The sequence below is a fragment of the Lactuca serriola genome, chromosome 5 (genome assembly GCF_051521515.1).
Source record: "Lactuca serriola cultivar US96UC23 chromosome 5, Lser_US96UC23_V15, whole genome shotgun sequence".
Classification (NCBI taxonomy): Eukaryota; Viridiplantae; Streptophyta; class Magnoliopsida; order Asterales; family Asteraceae; genus Lactuca; species Lactuca serriola.
The window spans coordinates 281,533,424-281,539,026 of NC_136412.1; the positions used below are offsets into that span (position 1 = coordinate 281,533,424).

The 5,603-nt window shown below is 28.2% G+C and overlaps 1 long non-coding RNA gene across 1 annotated transcript; it reads left to right on the forward strand.

The window, feature by feature from the left end:
* The first annotated feature begins 3,386 nt into the window (after window positions 1-3,386).
* Window positions 3,387-5,174, forward strand: LOC145054468 (uncharacterized). Its single transcript, XR_013684804.1, has 4 exons — window positions 3,387-3,789; window positions 3,885-4,334; window positions 4,422-4,559; window positions 4,643-5,174. It is a non-coding gene; the product is annotated as an uncharacterized LOC145054468 (long non-coding RNA).
* The last annotated feature ends 429 nt before the right edge of the window (window positions 5,175-5,603 follow it).

A 5,603-nucleotide genomic window follows, 5' to 3' on the forward strand; every position in this document is an offset into this window, starting at 1 on the left:
GTGTAATTTTTTTTAAATCATATTTATGGATCTTGTCAAATTTTCAAAGATTTGATTGAAAATGAAAAACTATAATTTACTGTGAGGGTAACTAATCATTAGAAGTGTTCTTATGAAAGAAAAGATACTAATTACAAATGATTACAAAATATATTTTGAAGTATAGGAATAGGAGAATAATGTACGTTAACAATTATGATTGTTTTAACCCTTAATAATTCAGATAAAATGATTATGTATATTACAATTTGAAGAAAATAATACCAGTAACATTATTGTTTTGATATATATTATAACATGTAATTCTCTTCTAAACCAAAAAACTTAAATAAAATAATATCGAGATTACACCGACAAAGAATACTGTTAGGTAGGTAAGAATATGCAAATATGTGCTATTCCACGTTATGCTTTATAATAAGCTACGTACCACATATATAATATATGAAGATGAAGATAAAAGTAAGAAGTAATAGTTTTGATTAGTTTAATTAATAATTATTCAATATAAAATGTTTTAGCTAAAATAACTTATTAAGCGGGTTAAACATGTCGGAGATGTTCGATTTTTTTTACTATATGTAGAAGTTTATAATTTTCTTATTTAAAATATTAGATTATTAATTAGTGATATAGTTTTTGAACAATAATATAGTACTTAGTATAAGAAAAAGTAGACAAAACAATTTGTTGTCAAACAAATTGACCAAATCCACCAAATGAAAAGATTTATATGTTTTAACTAAATTTTTTTTCGATTTGTTATCCAACACTAATTAACTTTCAAAATTTATCAATGTTGGTTGCTGCGAAGTAGGTCTTTTGATTACACCGATATTCTTAAAGAAATTTTATTCAATATAATAATAATAATAATAATAATAATAATAATAATAAATAATGGGATGCAAAAGGATATGCATGAAATTTGAGGAAAATAAAGAATTTCGAGCTTATCCACTCATCCCCGTTATCAACGACACGCTTTTTGGTTGGTCAAATCCCGCCCCTGGAACTCAAGATAACGACCCATCCTTCTCTCATCTCCAACTAAATAATTTTTCCCTTTTCTCTTTTTAAATATTCGTTTTCAGCAATTTATTGAATTTTATCTTGTGATATGATATACGAGAAACATTGATTTTTTAACCTAAAATCATAATTCAAAAGATTTAATTACATACGGAATATGCATTCTTTAATAGTGTAATCAGGCAACTTTAGCATTTCTTTATATATACAAAGTACAAACAAAGGGCTATTTAACTATGAGAAGAAAATATGTATTAACTTATGTATTTTTGTAGATATATGTATACAACTATACATTCATATAAATGTATACATGCGCACACACATTTGTACATGCATGAGCTTCTCTAAAAGAGTGCGACTTGGATGACTGACCATGGCGAATGTCAGAAAGAGGCCTATTTTTTTTTACAATACATGTATAATACATGTATTTGTATATATTTAATTGAACAAAGATATTTAAATGATTAATCAACTCCAATGTCATAAAGGAAACTATGTATGAATTGGTACCAATTTTGCTTCAAAAAAATATCATAATTTATATAACTCTTATATATATATATATATATATATATATATATATATATATATATATATATATATATATATATATATTATCGTTTTTATAACATTTATCGACTTATCGTAATATTATGAATTTGACTTTATATGAAAAAAAGTTATATTTATTGGTTATTTTAATTAATATTTACCATCAAAATCAATGAGAGGACTCTACATACATATTATATATTCTCACAAACATATATATATATATATATATATATATATATATATATATATATATATATATATATATATATATATATATATATATATATATATATATATAATGAAAATGGTATTACTGTTTTCTGAAAAATTCATGATTTAAAAATTATTTAATATTTAGATAAATGCTTTGTTGTTTTTTGATGTCCTGATCAATTAAAAAGCGCATTGAATTATTAAAAAGGGTACTAGGATAATTGTATATTATTGATTTATTTTGAAAAAGCTACATCCATATCTAGTAATGGAATTCGGGCAAGTGGGTAGAATTGGTAAGGTACTAAAAGCTATTCGCTAGTCCCAACAGATGCTTGCCACGTGTTAAAGCTGACCATAAACCCTTCTTGTATATAAGGTGTTCCCACAGAAAGCTTCCATAACCCATATACCACAATTCGTCAAACCCTTTATTCTTGGCCATTCGTTAAGAAAACTCATCAAAATTGAAACTTTCTTCATTTTTCTTCATTCAGTTTATCATCTTATCTTTTGATGGAAAAAATGGGTGATTTCAAAAATAAAATCTTTCAAGATAATCATCCTGAACATACCTGGGGTTTCATGGAAAAGTCGGATCACGAATCCTTTGAAGGAGCTTCAACAATCTCAAATGGATCATCATCAATTTTTTCATGTTCTTCATTAGATACAACAGACGATGCTTCATCTTCATCTTCAGTTAACTCAAATGGATCTTCTCTACTTGATTTATCGAGCCTTATGTCCGAGTTACCTATCAAGTAAGTTTCTGAACAAAACTATTTGAAATTTGAGTTTTTGTTTTGTAGTTTTGATCAAGAATCTGTATATTAAACTGGGTTTGTTTTTTGTTTCCAGAAGAGGGTTATCACAGTTTTATCACGGGAAATCAGAATCATTTACATCTCTTGCAAAAGTGGTGAGCATAGAGGACCTACCAAAGAAACTAAAGAATCCGTACACCAGGATGAGGAAGATGAAAACTAATAACAAAAGCTATGGAGGTGGTTTAGATAACTACAAGTTACACACACTCTGTAAATCAACAATTTCAAAGAAACTTTCACCTTTTCTAAGGCAAAGAAGTTTTGCTAGGCCGTGATCAGCAAAACAACTGATGGTATTCGAAATTCTAAAAACTCAAGAACCCTCATTAGTCATCACCAACTCACAACAGTTCTTGGGAGTTTTGGTTAGTTTATTATTTAGTATGAGATTTAGGAAATTTTGGTAGTATGTTTGTTGGAGATTTGAGATTATATCCTAGTCAAATTAATGCTTGTAAAGAGTTTTTATGTATATATATGAGACATGAAATGATACATGTGCAATCCTTTTTGTTTCCTAAGTTGTTTAGCATATGTTTTGCAGGAATTTTCGATTAGGTTTAAGGAAAATGTCCAAACCATAACAAAAGTTATCACCACATTACCCAAACCCTTGATCCCTAAAATAGTTGGTATCGTCCCAACAACCGAAAGGAAACAAATAGAATGCCAAAACAATAAGATAACAATGTCAAAAGCAACCAAACAAACAATAAAATCAATAATCAACAAAATTTTGGTATAGCAATCTAGGAGAGAAAGAACTACTAAAAAAAAAGTGAAATACCAATAGAATCATTCCGTCGGAAAATACCAACAGATCTATCGGACGTCCTAACAAGTTACAAATTTGTTGGTGATTACCGATCAACAAGTAAATATATTTTATTCTGGTAGTCGCAAATCCGTAGGTAAACATAAATATTGAAAAAACACAATGTCAAAAGTTAGAACAGCTATTTGGGGGACCTTGATTTAGTGACATCCAAACAATATTCCGTATACATAGCTTATATAGAATGAATATATCTATTACTTATTCTATACTTACATATTAATATCATTTCTCTGTTAGGAGAATATGTATGAGGCGTGACCTCGATTTAGTGACATCTCAGATACGACTCTTAGACGAATGTTCGCTTGTTTTAGGGTAATATATTAAATATTTATTATTGTATCTTATACTCATTTGTATTTAGTTTGTATTTTTAAATTTACTTTTTATTCTTTACATATCAAGTATAGATGGTACCCAAAAGAGCATGAAGACGTATATACGGCATTCAAAAATGTCATCGGGGATAGATATAAAGACATGATGAGGGATTTAGGGAAGCTATCTAGCAATATGATACGAGATGTTGGTTACCCATCCCCAAAGATTTTAGTCAATATTATCCTGTGATGCATAACCAAGTCAATACTATCATGGGATGCATAATCACCGTATCCCGTATATCGGAGACTGTGTGGCCACATTTGTGTGACGTAAGGGATACAATACATTATTGTTTATTTTGTTGAGTTTTTATTTCCTATTATATTATCATACACATATTTTTGTTTTAACAACATTGGAGCACAAAGAAAGTGGCAAAAGCAATCACGAATTATAACACCCGTGATTCTAATAATGGGGCGACATCAAGGCACACTACTGGTAGCATAGGATACGCCAAGCACCATTGTAAATTAGTAAGTATCATAACTATAAATTTTATTATTCTTGTTTTGTTTTAAAACTGACTACGTAAATTATACCTTGTACTTAATTTTATGTAGAAAGCAGAGCTAGGTAATGATTCTATATTTTTTGATCTATTCATCAAGACACATGGTACTGCTGATTTAAAGAAAAGATACTTTCACGATGATCGTGAAAATATGGAATATTGTTCATAGACCGCCAAAGAAGCAAAAGTAACTTATCTTTATCATTTTTATATATTGACTATCTCAAATATTTTTGTATATGACAGAGGTGTTGTTTTGGTAAATTATAGGATGCATATTTGCAGGGGTTACTAAACAAATATAGTGAAGATCCAGTAAACCACAAGGATGATGTAGAGGTATCGGCTGAAATCCATCTTCGAAGAAAAGCAGGAAAAAAGAAGGGTGCTACCTACAGTATATGAGCATAAGATGTTAAGTTTGTGGTTTTTGGGACACCGTCTTCCTAGTCTACCTAGTCCACAATCTACCCAATCAGACAACACACAACAAGAGGTATGTTGTTATGGTTTAAAAGTTAAGTAGTATGTTGTTATTATGGATAAAATTGATTAAAACCAAGAGTACAATGCTTTTATAGTTTAAAAGTTAGGTAGCTTGTTGTTAATATTAATTAAATTGATAATAAACAAAAATACATTGCTATTATGGTTTAAAAGTTAAGTCGTATGTTGTAATTATGGATTAAATTGATAATAAACAAAAATACATTGCTATTATGGTTTAAAAGTTAGGTAGTATGTTGTTATTATAGATAAAATTGATTAAAAGAAAAGTACATCGCTATTATGGTTTATAAGTTAGGTAGTTTGTTGTTAATATTGATTAAATTGATAATAAATAAAAGTACATTGCTAGTATGGTTTAAAAGAGAAGTAGTATGTGGTTATTATGGATTAAATTGATAATTAAAAAAAGTACATTGCTATTATGGTTTAAAAGTTAAATTTTATGTTGTTATTATGAATAAAATTGATTATAAACAAAAATACATTACTATTAAGCTTTAAAAGTTAAGTAGTTTGTTGATAATACTTAATATTGATTAAACTAATAATAAACAGAAGTACATTATTGTAACTAGGGGTGTTCGTTTGGATGGATCAATTTGATCCGATCCAATCAAGTGAATCCAAATTGATTTCGATTTTCAAAACATGAATCTGAATAGTCCAAACTAAATTCAAATCCGATCCGATCCGAACCAATTACAATTCGGTTGGATCGATT